Genomic DNA, 18,782 nt, shown 5'->3' on the forward strand with positions numbered 1-18,782 from the left:
ACACATTTTTACGCTTCTTGGGAGAAGTCATGTCAATAAAGGCTTTAATATTCTATGGGTTAGCTTTAATTCCTTAGGAACTAACAATAAAACCTAGTAATTTCCTAGATGAGACTCCAAACATGCACTTCTTTGGATTGAGTTTCATGCCATACCTTCGGATGACTGGGAAGGACTCCTAAGGGTCATCACTATGCGTTGCATTTTTTTAGATTTTACGAGCATGTCATCCACATATACATCCATATTTTTCCCAAGTTTCTCCTTGAACATCTTGTTTACCAGCCGCTGATAAGTGGCTTTAACATTCTTCAATCCAAATGACATCACCTTGTAACAATACACCCCTTTATCTGTTTAGAAGCTGGCATGTTCTTGAAATGCGATATGCATCTTGATTTTATTGTAGCTGGAGTAGGTATCCATGAAACTTAACAACTCGTATCCAGAAATGGCATCCACCATTTGATCTATTCGCAAAAGGGGAAAATAATCCTTGGGGCAAGCCTTGTTAAGGTTCGTGAAGTCTATGCACATTCTCCACGTGCCATTAGGTTTTGGGACCAAAATCAGGTTTCCCAACCATAGTGGGTACAATGACTCTCGAGGGAAGTCCTTGGAGGTTAATTTATAAACTTCTGCCTTCACTGCCTTTCCCCTTACGGCGTCCAATGGCCTCCTCTTGTAGAAGACAGGTGTTGCATCTTTCATGATGTTGAAAGCATGGCAAATAGGGTTAGGATTGATTCCCATCATATCAGAATGGCTCCATGCTAGCACATCTTGATTTTCCTTGACTGTAGTCACAATCTTTTCTTTTTCTATTGGATGTATATTTTTACCCACTTTAATAGTCTTAGTGGGGTATTCTGTTAGGTTTTATGCCCTAAATAAAACTCCATTTCAATGTAATCTATTTTATTCAACATCAATAAAGAAACAGAAGTATTTTTCATTCATTTGTGTATGTTTTAGTTAACTTTATCAATTGCTTGTCTATTTGATTTATAAATTCATCTTAAACCCTTTTCATATACTTGATCATGTTTATTGTGCTGTCATCACATTAGAAAGTAAACATGACTATGTGAATAAAGTTTCCTAGATTTATCAGACACAGGGTTTTACTGATATGATAATCTACAACAAGAGTTTACTTGTATTTGGAGAAATACTATGTTCTTTCCAGAACATTGGTTAAAGTAAAGCTTAGGTTGGATGCATGGAGTATGCATCGGAAGGGACCGATATTGAACTTTGACTTAGATTTAATTAAACTTACTGTAAAATCTATTCAAGTCAATATCGCCAAGTTGATCCTAGATCAAATGATCTTAATCCTGTTATGATTAGGTTCAATCTCAAGAGGCTATTCGTGTTCCTTGAATTGTTAGTTAAGCCTACTTTTAGGTCAGGGTGATACGTACTTTTTGGGAACACGGTAGTGCAATTGAGTGGGAGCGCTAGCATAAACATGGAATGTATAGCTTCTATCTGGCGAATAGTAAGCAAAGGATGATCTCCTTTGAGCTTGACCAAACGAAAATAAATGGTGGAGATCTCATTTCCCATAAGCTGAAATATCATTTATACGGGGTCAAGTGTTTTAAGGATAAAATACATAGTAGGGTGTTACGGTAATCTAATCCCTTTACTGTGTAGATCATTCATATAGAGGATCATTGATCAAATTAGGATTATAACAATGGATAACTAATGATGTGTCTATATGGTGGAACATATAGAGCATTCTATATACTGAGAGTGCAATTCTAAGTTCTATGCGTGGATTCAACGAAGAATTAATAAGTTAGTGAATTTTAGTGCTAAATTCTTGATCTACTTATTGGAAGCTCGGTTATATAGACCCATGGTCCCCCCACTAGTTGAGATAATATTGTTTGTAAGACTCATGTAATTGGTTTTGATTAATCAATTATAATTCACAAATTAGACTATGTCTATTTGTGAAATTTTCACTAAGTAAGGGCGAAATTGTAAAGAAAGAGTTAATAGGGGCATATTTGTTAATTATGATAATTTGTATGGTTCAATTAATAAATATGATAAATGACAATATTATTTAATAATTATTTATAGTTATTAAATAGTTAGAATTGGCATTTAAATGGTTGAATTAGGAAATTGGCATTTTTGAGAAAATCAGATACAAAAGGTGTTAAAATTGCAAAATTGCAAAATGCAAGGCCCAATCCAGTACGCCATGGCCGGCCACCTTTGTAGGTTTTTTAAGTTGATATTTTCATTATTTTAATGCCAAATAATTCAAATCTAACCCTAGTGGAATGCTATAAATAGATAGTGAAGGCTTCAGGAAAATTACACTTTCTGAATCAGAAAAACCTGAGCCTTCTCTCTCTTCTCTAGCCGCCACTCTCTCTCTCTATTCTTCCTTCATATTTCGAACCTACCTAGTGATTAGAGTAGTGCCCACACACATCAAGCAATACCTCAATCATAGTGAGGAAGATCGTGAAGAAAGATCATCAGTAAAGGAGATTCAGCATCAAGGATTCAGAGAAAGAGATCCAGGTTCAGATCTTGATAATACTCTGCTACAGAAAGGATACAAGGGTTAGAGATCTGAACGGAATGAGTCATTTAATTCCGCTGCACCCAATGTAAGGTTTCTTAAACTTTATATGTGTTTAATTTATCGTTTTAGATAGTTCTTATTTAGGATGTTAATAAACATACTTGTGAGTAGATCTAAGATCCTGGTAAAATAATTCCAACAACTGGCCTCAGAGCCATGGTAATTGATTTACTTGCAAGAAATTTGGACTTTAAAACGATTGTTTGTATGTTTTTGGATGGTATCATGTTGTATTGAGTGTTATTTGATGATTGATTGATGTTTGTAAATTTTCGTGAAAAATAATTGCGATTCTGTTTCTGGAATTATTTTTATTGCATAGTATGGAAAAAATTAAGCAAGTTACTTTTTTACAGAACCCAATTTCGATTTTATTTGAATTAGTTATGAATTTTTGAAGATTTGAAAAAATCGGGCCTGTGCTGAAATTTTCTTGCGATCGCGAAAACTGTCCGTACAGCTCACAATTTTTTCGTTTTTTTTTCAATTTTTCATGCTTTTTCATGGAATTAACTTCCGATTTTTTGTGTAGTTCTATATTTATACTATTACTATTCCTAATTCAATTCTAATTATCATTTTGAATTAATTTAATATTTTTTAAATTTAATTCAAGATATTAGTGTAATTTGAATTTGAATAGAATTAGTATCTATCTTCTTGCTTAAAAATCTATCTTATTTTAAAATTTGATTATATCTTATCCTATTTTAAATTTAAAATAAGATAACTATAATCATGTAAGTTTTAAATGATATAAGATATTTTACTAATTTTTTAAATTTTGTTATTTTATTTATTTAAATTACATTTAAAATTTGAAAAAGATATTCATTTATATTTTCTAATTTTTTATTTAATTTTTATTTTATAAAATAACATTTAAAATTTAAAAGTAGTTAGCAAATTTTTGAAATGATATTTAGGTTGGTTGAAACCTAATTTTTCAAAAATTGTAGGTTTAATTTTAAATTTAAATATTTAATTAAATTTCGAAATTTTTTTTAATTTTCGAAAATTTATTTTTTAATTAATTATTTTCGAAATTAATTATTTAATTTAAAATTAAATAAATCCTACATCCAACTATCCAACTAACCTTGTTGCAGGAGTATGTGTTTTAGCTTATATGTAAGTTTTCAAAACCTATTATTACTTGATTGCAAATAGCCATGGTTACTTTTTGCCAGATCTAATGATCTGATGGCTCCCTTGGTCAAGATAATAATTTGTAACAGGTATATTTACAATCTTCTTTCATCTGTGTATGACCTAGCAACATGATAGGACCCATCCAAAGTGTGCCTGTGTGAGCCTATGTGTTTAATTTTATTATAGATGCATATAGGTTGTTGTTGCTAAAATATATTATCATAGTTCTTGATAGAATTTATTTAGGCCCATTTAGTTTTTGGGCCTATTCAATTAATAACAGTTGTTCTTATTAAGGTTAAATTCCTCTCTTTTGGGCCTTGTGTGAGAGTTGGGAGCCATAGAAGTGGGTACGACATACTGAACCCAGCACCCCCTCACATGAACCACCCCAATTGTGAAGGCCCATTTGCCTGATTTGAATGACTGTACTAGCAACATAGTTTAACCTAATTAAAAATTGATTAGCAACATAATTAATTTCATTCATTTTGAAATTAATTTAGAAAATCATAGTTTAAAGAATTTTATATTCTAAGCTAAACTATATGTATTTTCTTGTATTTAATTAAATATAGAATTATAACCATCTAGATTCTTTCTGAAGCTTAATTTAAATTTTTCATTAAATATTCCTATTTAAGTTGATATTTAGTTATCTACAACTAACCAACTTAAATCTGAATATCTTTTGAATTTAAAATTTCAAAATTAAGTTGAGGAATTTTAGGCATTGGTTATTAAGATTCTTTAGATATTTTTTAAGTTAATATCTTTTCGAATATTAACTTAAAATGGAATATCTTCAAATTAAGTGGTTATAACTTAATTTTAAATTTAATTAAATCTGATTTGAAAGATATTTAAGTTGATTTTTTAGATTCTTCTAAAACAACTTAAACAAGATATTTTCAAATTTGTTCCATTTGTTATTCGAATTTATTTTTCGAAATTAATTAATAATTGAAAATTAATTAAAGTTGATTTTTTTTAAACCAACTTTGATTTATAATTTTTCATTATTATATTATGGAACTTGTTCGATATTTATTTGAATTTATTTTTTCAAATTTAATAATAATTGAAAATTAATTAAAGTTGATTTTATTTAAACCAACTTTAGTTTGTAATTTTTCACTATTATAATATCGAATTGAAATGATTATACAAAATACATATAATATTTTAAATAATGAGCTTTTAATCAAAAGACATTCGATCTCCATTGTGGGTTTTACACCCCGTTTGTTTTAGTGAGTAATCCTCCCTAATGGAGGAACGTTCATTAGCAATTTCACACCGTTTAACCTCGCATGATAAGTAGTTTGTAAGTGTTTTGTATGGTATTGATCACCCTAATGGTGGCGACCATACTTGACTTGCAAGTGATGAAACAATGGTGGAAGCTCATAAGATAGAATTGCCTTGACTCTCGCCTAAACGGGACAACGATGAATTCCAATCTTGATCGAATAAAAGGTTGCTAGAATGGTTATCATTTTAGATGAGCTGACAACTCTATTCAATGGATGATGCTTTGACTCTCTCCTAAACGGACATCGTATCGCCTTGTTGAAATACCTTGGAAAATAAACTATGTTAGATTTAGTATTTCTATAACATATGTCATTACTTGTTATTTTCTAAATTGTGTATGAATTTATGAGCCAAAACCTTACTTCTGTTTTATTGATGTGTTGTAGTGTCATTATGAATAACCCGCACCCCGATCCTCTCTTAGTTACTATCTTAGCAAAAGAACTCTATAGTGTGAAAATGCATCCTGGTAGTTGCATTAACTCGCACTCCGTTGATGATGAATCCGAAGTTCCAAAAGGCAAATCTACTAGGAATTGATTTATCAAGAGAACAATGGGTCCAACTCATCCTTAATGTTTTCCTCCTGAGTATAATGAATTTGTTATCTCTTACATGATCAACAATTCTAACTCCTCCGACATGGACAAGCTCGGCAATTACGAGCCCATGAATCCGAACTTGATTGCAATGGGTCCCCCTGGGTTTGCAATCAATAATCGAAGGAAAAGGACTAGGTATGAAGGATCTAGCAAAACTGCTTCTTCAAGTACAATTATCAGACATAATCTTCTATGTTCGAATTGTAATGGAAAGGGTCATCATGAAGAACAATGTCCCAGGCTTCTAAACAATTCAAACGAAGGTAATGCTTTTGTCTTTGAATCATGTGTTTTAGAGAACGACAAATCCATCTGGATTGTTGATTCTGGGTCTACTAACCATGTATGTTCTTCACTGCAGTTGCTTGAAACTTGGGAAAATCTGTCTGTGAGAGTTACAAATTTAAAGTTGGCAATGGCGAATTAGTATCGGTCAAAGCTAGAGGAAAAGCCCGCATCAAGTTTCAACAAAGATTTTTAATTTTAGAAAATGTTTTATTTATTCCAAACTTTAGTAGAAACTTGATTAGTGTCTCATGTTTGCAAACACAATCTTATATATTGAATTTTTCGAGTACAAATTGTTCAATTTCTCGTAATGGATTTCAAATATGTGTTGCTATAATGGAACAAGGGCTTTATGTTTTAAGACCGAGTACTCAAATCTCACTAAATAGTGAACTTTTCAGTGTAGTTAGACCTAGAAACCTAAAAAGAAAAGAGATTGATAATGATGATCAAACTTATCTATGGCATTTACGTTTAGGTCATATAGGCTTTGATAGACTCAATAGGCTCACCAAAGACGGTCCGTTGAAAAATGTCATCTTAGGTGAACTGCCAGTATGCGAGTCTTGCCTAGAAGGAAAAATGACTAAACGTTCTTTCTCTGCAAAGGGAGAGCGTGCCAAAATCCCTCTAGGGTTAGTGCATTCCGATGTCTGCGGACCTTTGAATGTCAAAGCCCGAGGTGGTTATGAGTATTTTGTCACCTTCATTGATGATTTCTCTAGATATAGTTTTCTTTACCTAATGAAAAAGAAATCTAAAACGTTTGAAAAGTTTCAGGAGTTTCATGCTTTGGCCCAAAACCAATTAGGTAAATCATTAAAGATCTTGCGAACTGATAGGGGTGGAGAATATATGGATATGCAGTTCAAAGATCATTTAATTGAACTTGGAATTGAATCCCAATACACTGCCCCAGCCACTCCACAACAAAATGGAGTTGCAGAAAGAAGAAATCGCACTCTTTTGGAAATGGTTAGGTCTATGCTGAGTTATTCAACTCTGTCTACGTCCTTCTGGGGATATGCTACACAGATGGCAAATGACATTCTAAATGTTGTTCCATCTAAAGCAGTCCCTAAGACACCCGTCGAACTTTGGAATGGTCGAACACCTAGTTTACGCCATTACAGAATTTGGGGGTGCACTGCTCATGTCTTAAGAAAGAAAGAAGGCAAACTTGAATCACGTACCGAAGTATGCATGTTTGTCGGAAATTCTAAAGAGACTAGGGGTGGACTATTTTATAGTCACAAGGATAATAAAGTGTTTGTTTCTACAAATGCTACTTTCCTTGAAGAGAACTATATTAAAGACTACAAACCGAAAAGTAAAGTTGTTCTAGAGGAATTGCTATCAGATATAAGTCCTTCCAATGTTCCGTCCTCTTCCACTCGTGAAGAAGACAATCCCACTCCCTCAGTTGAACAAACTGAGAAATCTACTACTAAAGTTTCTGTTCAGAAGACAATCGTACCTCGTCGTAGTGGGAGGGTTTCAACAAAACCTCCTCGTTATGGCTTGGATGGTGAAATCAATATGGTCGTAGGTGACGGTATTGATGACGATCCATTGACCGATAAACAAGCAATGGCTAGTCCGCAACGGAAACGATGGTCAGCCGGCATGGATTCAGAAATGGATTCCATGGAAGAGAACAAAGTCTGGGAATATGTAAGACCCGATCCCGCTATCATCCGATAGGATGCAAGTGGGTTTACAAGAAGAAAAGAGGAGCTGGAGGCGAAGTCGAAACTTTTAAAGCTAGACTTGTAGCCAACGGTTATACCCAAAGAGAAGGTGTCGACTATGAGGAAACTTTTAGTCCTGTTGCCATGCTCAAATCCATCCGAATTCTTCTCTCCATACCGTCAGCTTTCGATTATGAAACTGCGATGGATGTCAAGACTGCCTTCCTTAATGGGGTACTTGAAGAAACCATCTATATGGAGCAACCAGAAGGTTATGTTCTTCCTGGGCAGGAAAAGAAAGTTTGCAAGTTAAACAGGTCTATCTATGGACTTAAGCAAGCTTTTCGCTCATTGAACAAAAGGTTTGATGAAATCATCAAGACCTACGGCTTTCTTCAGAATGAAGATGAACCTTGTATTTACCAACTCAAGGAAGACCAAATAGTAGTATTCCTGGTCCTTCATGTTGATGACATTTTGATCATTGGAAACAATGTCAAGAAAATGACTCACATCAAGGAATGGCTCAACACTCAATTCGATATGAAAGATTTCGGTGAAGCAGCCTATGTTCTTGGTATTCAGATTATCAGAAACCGGAAGAACAGATCTCTTGCTCTCTCTCAAACAACCTACATAGACAAAGTCTTAGAGAGATTCTTCATGAACAATGCCAATGGGGCAAACATGCCTTCTAGATATGGTATTCGTCTATCTAAGGAACAGTCACCGACTGATCCTCAAGAGATAGAGGACATGGCAAATATTCCCTATGCCTCTGCAGTTGGAAGTCTAATGTATGCAATGTTATGCACTAGACCTGACATCTGTTATGCTGTTGGAATCGTGAGCAGGTATCAGTCTAATCTAGGACAAGAACATTGGAATGCAGTTAAGTATATTCTAAAATACTTAAAGAGTACAAGGAATCTTGTGTTAGTCTACAAGGGTGGTGCTTTAAATCCCATAGGCTACACTGATTCAGATTTCCAGGCAAGTCTTGAAGACAGGAAATCTACATCTGGGATGGTGTTTACTCTTGGGGGTGGAGCAGTGGTTTGGAGAAGTGCTAAACAAACCGGGATATCGGACTCAACTATGGAAGCTGAATACATAGTAGCAGCCAAAGCTGCTAAAGAACTTGTCTGGCTAAGAAAGTTCTTCACCAGCATAGGAGTTGTTCTTGGAATGGAAAAGCCTCTGGTACTACTCTGTGATAACAATGGAGCAATAGCAAACAGCAAAGAACCTCGAAGCCACAAGAGAAGCAAACACATTGAAAGGAAGTATCACATTATTAGAGAATATGTGGCAAGAGGGGATGTACTAGTTGAGAAAGTTGACACAGAGGACAACCTATCTGATCCATTTACCAAAGTCTTGGCCGTGACAGCCTTTGAAAAGCACCATCAGAATTTAGGATTAATTGATATGTACTAATTAGTTTTATATTAGTGCAAGTGGGAGTTTGTTAGGTTTTATGCCCTAAATAAAACTCCATTTCAATGTAATCTATTTTATTCAACATCAATAAAGAAACAGAATTATTTTTCATTCATTTGTGTATGTTTTGGTTCACTTTATCAATTGCTTGTCTATTTGATTTATAAATTCATCTTAAACCCTTTTCACATACTTGATCATGTTTTTTGTGCTGTCATCACATTGGAAAGTAAACATGACTATGTGAATAAAGTTTCTTAGATTTATCAGACACATGGTTTTACTGATATGATAATCTACAACAAGAGTTTACGTGTATTTGGAGAAATACTATGTTCTTTCCAGAACATTGGTTAAAGTAAAGCTCAGGTTGGATGCATGGAGTATGCATCGGAAGGGACCGATATTGAACTTTGACTTAGATTTAATTAAACTTACCGTAAAATCTATTCAAGTCAATATCGCCAAGTTGATCCTAGATCAAATGATCTTAATCCTGTTATGATTAGGCTCAATCTCAAGAGGCTATTCGTGTTCCTTGAATTGTTAGTTAAGCCTACTTTTAGGTCAGGGTGATACGTACTTTTTGGGAACACGGTAGTGCAATTGAGTGGGAGGGCTAGCATAAACATGGAATGTATAGCTTCTATCTGGCAAATAGTAAGCAAAGGATGATCTCCTTCGAGCTTGACCAAACGAAAATAAATGGTGGAGATCTCATTTCACATAAGCTGAAATATCATTTATACGGGGTCAAGTGTTTTAAGGATAAAATACATAGTAGGGTGTTACGGTAATCTAATTCCTTTACTGTGTAGATCATTCATATAGAGGATCATTGATCAAATTAGGATTATAACAATGGATAACTAATGATGTGTCTATATGGTGGAACATATAGAGCATTCTATATACTGAGAGTGCAATTCTAAGTTCTATGCGTGGATTCAACGAAGAATTAATAAGTTAGTGAATTTTAGTGCTAAATTCTTGATCTACTTATTGGAAGCTCGGTTATATAGACCCATGGTCCCCGCCACTAGTTGAGATAATATTGTTTGTAAGACTCATGTAATTGGTTTTATTTAATCAATTATAATTCGCAAATTAGACTATGTCTATTTGTGAAATTTTCACTAAGTAAGGGCGAAATTGTAAAGAAAGAGTTAATAGGGGCATATTTGTTAATTATGATACTTTGTATGGTTCAATTAATAAATATGATAAATGACAATATTATTTAATAATTATTTATAGTTATTAAATAGTTAGAATTGGCATTTAAATGGTTGAATTAGGAAATTGGCATTTTTGAGAAAATCAGATACAAAAGGTGTTAAAATTGCAAAATTGCAAAATGCAAGGCCCAATCCAGTAAGCCATGGCCGGCCACCTTTGTAGGATTTTTAAGTTGATATTTTCATTATTTTAATGCCAAATAATTCAAATCTAACCCTAGTGGAATGCTATAAATAGATAGTGAAGGCTTCAAGAAAATTACACTTTCTGAATCAGAAAAACCTGAGCCTTCTCTCTCTTCTCTAGCCGCCACTCTCTCTCTCTCTATTCTTCCTTCATATTTCGAACCTACCTAGTGATTAGAGTAGTGCCCACACACATCAAGCAATACCTCAATCATAGTGAGGAAGATCGTGAAGAAAGATCATCAGCAAAGGAGATTCAGCATCAAGGATTCAGAGAAAGAGATCCAGGTTCAGATCTTGATAATACTCTGCTACAGAAAGGATACAAGGGTTAGAGATCTGAACGGAAGGAGTCATTTAATTCCGCTGTACCCAATGTAAGGTTTCTTAAACTTTATATGTGTTTAATTTATCGTTTTAGAAAGTTCTTATTTAGGATGTTAATAAACATACTTGTGAGTAGATCTAAGATCCTGGTAAAATAATTCCAACATATTCATCATAGATTCTAACTTCCTCTACATCCTCTAGCGGCTCAATTACTCTTTCTATCCCAACCTAGGATCTAATTCATCTTCATACTCCTCTCAGACATCTTTAGCTTCCACCTGAACATCTACTATGGGAATAAAATTTGCTTCTTCCCAAACCATAAACACGGATTGGAATGAAACATTATAGTAGCTTCTCACACTCCTTTTGTCACCCCTGACCACTCTGATACTTTTGTTATCATAAGGGAACTTCATGCAAAAATTCTTGATGGAATTTATGACCCTAAAATCAACTAAGACTGGGCACCCTAGGGTGGCATTGTATGTTGTGGGTCAATCTACAACCATAAAGGTATAGTGCTTGAAGGTGAAAATGTTATTTTCCCCTTTTAATGTGATCGGGAGCTAAATCTTTCCCATCATCATGAGCACTGCTTCATTGAACCTTTGGAGTTGTATGGGACAGGGTGATAATCATCCTCTATCATCCTAATTGCTTGAAATGTAAACTTGAAAATAATGTTCACTGAGCTCCCATTGTCCACCAGGACCCTGGAAACCCTCTTTTTAGCAATTTGGGCCTCTGTGACAAAATGGTCATTGTGGGGAAATGAACTTGCCTAGCGTTATCCTCCGTGAAGGTAATAGGCAAGTTTATGGTTTGCGGATGTTGCCTCAATGATTGCACTAAGGCAAACTTCTCCCTTCAACTATCTAATCCCCTTAAGTACCTCTTCTGGGAATTTCTCATGGCTCCTGCAATATTGGGGCCTCCTGAGATTATGGCCACATGTCCATTAATGTGGGGTGGAGATAGACCTAGAGGATACATATTCTCTAGTCCTAGAGCTATCACTGTCATCGCATTTTTTAGCTAGCAGAGCAGGTAGGGCCATAAGTTATGATCCAGGAGCTTGAGGGGAGTTTACTCCTTGTGGAGAATTTATAGCTCCCTACTGTCCTGAAACAAGCAATTGTCTATGAATAACCCCCCTATCTGAGATAGATAGTTGGGATTTGAATCCACTGGCCTAGGTGTCTGACTCTAGCCAGAGTCTCAATTTTATCCTTTAAGTAGTCACACTCATTGGTGTTGTGCCCTAAATCCCTGTAATATTCACACCTTTTTTTTCTATCTCTCTTATGTTTCCCGCTGAAGGCATCCTTTGGGGTTTCTGATAGTGGTCCGTATTGCATATTGCTTTGTAGACATTTTCTTGGGTATCCACTAAGTTAGTGTACTTGTTAAACTTGGGTTCAAATTCTTTCCTCAATTTCTTTGAAGTTTCACTTTGACTTTGGTTCCTCCCACTCCTCTTGCTCCAGGAATGGTTCAGCTTTTGTTCTAGAGCTTCTGCTTGTGGTTGTGATTGTTCGGGAGTGATGCTTCATCTAGTTGGCATTGCTCCATACCTAGAAAATGAGTCTGGGTAGGTTCTTGTCTGGATACAAAAGGTTGATAGACAGTCAGAGTATATTGAGTTCTAGGAACTGAAAGTTGTGGGACAAAGCTTAGTGAGGATGCTAAGGGTGTCAAAGCTGGAGGGACTCCAAAAGATCGCAAATAGGTATATTCCAGGTTGATGATACCTTGTGCTCTAGACATAAACTCAGACAAAGTCTCAACCCTCTGTACATTTTACGTCATAGCAAAGAGCAAACTGTAATTTTTAATTGTAAGGCTACGAGCTTCATGTCTTCACTCACCTTTGTCTTTGCTGACTCCTCCATCATTCGCTGAATGATGTTCTTCAGTCTTTCACCTACTTGTTATTTGACAGTGTTATCCCGAGCGCCTATGAACTACTCGTAGAAACAAAATTGTAAGTCTTTCTAGCTATGAATAGATCCAGGAGCCAACCTTTTCCACCAATCCTCCACAGATTTGGTCAGGGTCCGTAAGAAGCACAAGCATTATCCATCATCGCTTACCCTGGCCACGTGCATCATTTTGTTGTATTTTGATAGATGAGTTCTTGGGTCTATGCATCCATCATATAACTCAATCTGGGGCATCTTAAAATTCTACGTGAGTGGAACTTCTGTGATCCACCTAATACACATTTCCACATCCTCATCTTCTGAATTTAAGAGGGCCCCACTTTTCTTACAAACAAGTTTGGTCAAGGTAGCAATCTGCTCCTCCAACCTCTTTGTGTCACTATCTAGGAGGTCGCGTCCGCCAGCCTTAACATTCAAATGGTTTTTAGGTCATTTGCACGTGGCCTGTCCATCTCTCCTTTGGCTTTTTTGTACTTAGCATCAAGACTCCTTCAGAGGTCCATGGTGGACCAACTATTATGAGAATATTTTCCCTCGATCCCACCATCTTGGTTAATAGAATCATTGGGACGGTTTTTCCTTCCCCTAGGGATGGGTACTTTTTTGCCAGTCCTTTTTTGCACAGCAAGACCTTTCAGAACAGAAAGGTGTCCAAGCTCAGAAGCATTGATGGCCTTCTGCAGTTGCACAAGTTTGCTAGCTTGATTCATGCTTTTCCTAGGAGGTACAAGAGTTGTTAGATTTTGAGGGTCACCTACCTTTGCCTTCCCCTTGTCCTTTATGGGAGCTGAGGTTTTAGCGTTGGCAGGGTTTTTACTCGTTGTTATCGTCGAAAAGTTCCACGGAGGGTTCCTCTTTAGAATCCTCTTCCAGGTCTCTAAACTTTTCTTGGAGGTGGGCCATCATCCTCTCCATGTTTTGAGAAAACCTCACTTGATAGGCAAACTTTTCTTGGGTCTAATGCAGCTCTTTGGACACTCGAACTACTTCTAGGTCTTGCTCATACTAATACCCATCTTTATAGTACTCGTCCTTGATATATTCATCATCATCCTCCTCCTCATCTTCTGTGTCATGGTCTTCTTCTCCTTCCTTAGACGATGGTCTAAGTTACCCTCTCAGTTGTCTGCTTCTGACGTCTCCCCTCCTCTCACATTGCTCGATTGGGCATGCTTTGGAGGTAGAATGTTTACATCTTCTAAGACGACGTCGAGGCTGCCTTGATTATTTTTCTTTGAGACTATTTTTTTGTGTTTTTAGCAATACTGTGGCTTAGGTCTTTCCTCAGCTCTCAATGAAATCACTAAAATGTTTTCCAAAATTTTCAAAAAATAATTTAAGAAATATATAAAATAGTACGTAATTAGACATATAATTGCATGCATTTAATATCCATACACACAAACATATACATACTTTGTGCTTATCATACCACGTTTCCAGATTCAAGCATGTCAGTCGACCTAAATGGAAAGTTACGTGCTGAACGGAGACCCTATGTCATACCACAAACATATACATATAATTGCATGCATTTAATATCCATATACATATACATACTACATATACATATACATATACATATACATATAATTGCATATACATATACATATACCACAAACATATACATATACATATAATTGCATGTCATACCACAAACATATACATATAATTGCATGCATTTAGGTCGACATATAATTGCATGCATTTAATATCCATACACACAAACATATACATACTTTGTGCTTATCATACCATGTTTCCAGATTCAAGCATGTCAGTCGACCTAAATGGAAAGTTACGTGCTGAACGGAGACCTTATGTCACAATCATAAAAACTGGTAAACAACTTTCTAAAATCTCTATGGGGATCTAAACTCAAAACTAAAAGTACCCCTAACAATAAAAAGTATAATGGAGCTCTAACCATCAAGAAAACTCAAGAAAACCCTAAAACAGGGAACCTGTCCAAAAAGTAGTAGGCCATTTTTTTAAAAACGACCTGCCATTTTTCAGGGTGCTCCACCAAAAAAAATGGCAGGTTGTTTCTGTAGAAACATAAAAGGTCCCTATTTCGACCCAAAACCATCCTAAACTCTATCAAATGCTCAAACACCTAGAATCAACAATAAGAACCAATTCCAAGCAGTGAAATTGAAAATTACACAAAATTGCTCAAACTACCATTGTTGAGCAAAGTTGAGTTCCAAGAACTCCAACTTTCTCAAACCTAAAATCAACCCTCCATAACAGTCCAAACAAGCTTAAAATATCGATTATGACTTAAAGAAACTAACCCCAATCGAAATCCATCAAAATAGAACCATAGTCACCAAAATCAAACCCTAAACCTAACAAAACCTTAGTAACAAATAGGATAGGGTTCCTTAGGGCATAACTTGGCGAACACTTCAAACCCTAGCTGAAAAATTCAAGAAATTCATTGAGTTGGCTGCTCCTACCCCTGATTTTCCTTAGAGCTGAGTACAAGAGAGAGAGAGAGAGAGAGAGAGAGAGAGAGAGAGAGAGAGAGAGAGAGAAACAAGCATGATGTTTTGTTCTTTTGTATTTTCTTGAACTTTCTAATTAGAATAACTAAGAGATAATACCTTAATCTCTTACATAACTAAAAGCCAGATGTCAACATGCTAAAGTGACACCTATCCCTTTAAATAAAAAGACAAAAATGCCCTCTCTGTAAGTGCTAACTTAATAAATGGCTTAGGGGTAAAATGGTCTGAAACTATAACCCAGCCTAATCCCAATATCTAAAATGTCACTAATGAATATTCCTCTAAATAAAAAGGTTTTAATTAACCCATGCAACTAATTTGGCCATTCGTCGCATTTTCCATCGTCGCTGGGCAAAAATTATAAAAAATATAAAATTTGCATACAAAATAAATAATATACTTAGAGTTTAATAAAATCTCTGAAATTGAGAAACTATAACTTTAACTCCCAATTCTAAAGATGGGACCCACAATAAATATGAGTATAAATATTCATATATAATTAATAAATAACAATAATTAATGTTTATTGCCCTACTATCCCTTAAATAATCCATGTGGTCACTACACAAGCAGTGTTGAATAAAGTAAAATAAAAAAGCAAATATCAGAATCAAAGTTTTTATTAAGGGTGCGTTTGGAAAGCCACAATGTAATTAGATTTGTGTGTAATTAGAGGTAATTAGACAATTTGGCATGTTTGTCTGACCATGTAATTACACTGTAACTGTGTAATTTGAAGTAATTGAGGGGTTCCAATTACACTCTCCAATTCTCATGGAATTGAATGTAATTACACTGTGTAATTACTAAAAACTTTCCATATTAAACATTAGCTATTAAAAAATATTATTTTTCCATATAATTACTAATTATTTTGCCAAACACGATATCAGGAATTCATATGTAATTACCACCTCATATCGAAACACACCTTGCATTTTAAAATATATTGTAATTACAAAACTGTGTAATTACTACCCTAGTAATTACCCTACCTAGTAATTACACAGTTACTTCCAAACACACCCTAAGTTAGAATAATTTCTAATTTAATGCAAACTATTCTGAGAACATTTTACTAAGGCTTAGCCACATTGAAAGGCCACTCGGGACAACCAACTAACATACTAAAGCTAAAGCTAATACAGAAATGAAAATTGGACTAAGACAATATCCTATGAAGTCAAGAAGCTTTCTATGTCAATAACAGCTTCAGCTTGTTCTTCACTCCTTGTAGCTGGTGCATCAATAGGAGGAGGAATGTCAGGATTCTCGAGGTTGTAGCCTTTAACCCTTGCAGCCTCTTTGACCATTAACTCATCATCATTCAAGTTAAAGTCAAATCTTTGAAGAGCATCATCATTAAAGTGCTGCTCACACTGCCTTATAATGAATGGGACTTTGGTCTAAGGGAAGGCCGCCCAGTTGAATGCCTATGCTCCTCCATTGGGTGACCAAGAACAGTTGATGGCATCAAAACATAAACCATGATAAAAAGTGACATCGGTAGCACTTTCTCCTCCAGTCTGGTTAGTTTTTCTCTTAAATGTCTAACTTGGTCCTCAAGCTAAGCAATACCTAAAGTCATCTCATCGAAGGACAAGTGAGAATAATCTTTAAAATCTAGAGTTTTCTTTCGAGAAAAAGTTGGAATCTTCTTCAAGCTACTCTCTCGACGTTTGGCATTGTCAGCCAGCTCTTGGAGACTGGCCATACTCTTCTCCAAGCACCAACGATTTCTTTCAAGTCAACACCAAATCTTTTACAGTATTTACACATTCCTTTGCAGGTGAAAGATTTTTAGCAAGCTCCACCACCCTCTTGTGTTCATTATCCATAGTGTAAGCATAACCAACACAAGTTTGAAAATAAGAAGACAAAGTCAAAAGATGATAAATAAATAAAAAAAAAAAAAACTAGTTCAAGAGAAGATAAGAAAATTTGTTACCTAAAAGATACCAGTGGCTTAAAGCATCTTTCAGCAATAATATGTGTAGGTTTAGAGCTAACCAACTTCTGCAATTGAATGTTCACAGCGTTGGATCCAATCAAGGCATCACCATTTGCAAGAAGTCAGGAGCTCTACACACGCAGCTGCTCCACTAGCTCTAAACCAGAGTTTGGAACACCATTGTCAACTTCATCCAGAAAGATCTCAATGAGAGATCCCTCATCTGTTGGGTTTTGTGTCCTAAATAAAATCCATTTCAATATAATCAGATTTACTAATTACTAAAGATCAAAAATCACATTTTATGTTGCATGGTTCACATGATTTATTTCATGATTATAAATTCTATTAGGTCCAGAATATATGTATTTGTTCATGATTATAGTGTTGTCAACACAGTTGAATATATTCATGATTATATGTTTAAAGAGTTTAATTTCCTGATTTGTCAGTTCACTTGATTTAGACTGGCATGATAATAAGCGATTGGCATACTTACACCTTGGATAGGTGTTATGTCCTTTCTAGGGCATTGGCAAAGTTTACTAGTATCGGATGTATGGAGTATACATTGGAAGGGACCGATATTGAACTTTGATTAGATATGATAAATTTACCGTAATATCTATTCAATTTAATATCACCTAGTTGATCCTAGATCAAATGATCTTAATCCTGACATGATTAGGTTCGATCTCAAGAGTGCTATTCATGTTCTTTGATTTCTTAGTTAAGCCTACTTTTGGTTTAGGGTGATACGTACATTTTGGGAACATGGTAGTACAATTTAGTGGGAGCGCTAATCATAGATATGGAATCTATAGCTTCTAGCGAGACATAGAAGTGAAACGATGATTTCCTTCGAGCTTGCTAAATAGAGATAAATGATAGAGCGCTCATTTTAGTGACTATATTAGTTCACTATAATATCATTTATAGGTGGCCAAAGGATAAAATACATTGAAAGGGTGTAACGGTAATTTTATCCCTATGCAATGTAGATCATCTATAGAGGATCATTGATTATTGGGATTATAACAATGGATAATTAATAGCGTATCCATATCGTGGAACATATAGAGCGTTCTATGTAACTGAGAGTCCAATTCCAAGTTCTATGAGTGGATGCAAGGAGGAATTAATAAGTTAGTGGATTTACTTGATAAATTCTAGGTCTGCTTATTGGAAGCTCAGTTATATAGGCCCATGGTCCCCATACTAGTTGAGACCATACTGCTTGTAAGACTCAGTTAATTGATTTTAATTAATCAATTATAATTCTAAAATTATACTATGTCTAGTTTATGAATTTTCACTAAGGGCTTAAATGTGAAGAAAAGATATTCTAGGTCTTATTTATTAATTAAGAGACTTTGTTAAGTCTAATTAATAAATATATTAAATGACAATATTATTTAATAATTAATTTTTAGTTATTAAATAATTAGAATTGGCATTTAAGTGGTTAAATTGGAAAATTGGCGTTTTTGAGAAAATAAGATGGG

This window comes from Cannabis sativa, chromosome 5 (assembly GCF_029168945.1).
Source record: "Cannabis sativa cultivar Pink pepper isolate KNU-18-1 chromosome 5, ASM2916894v1, whole genome shotgun sequence".
Taxonomy (NCBI): Eukaryota; Viridiplantae; Streptophyta; class Magnoliopsida; order Rosales; family Cannabaceae; genus Cannabis; species Cannabis sativa.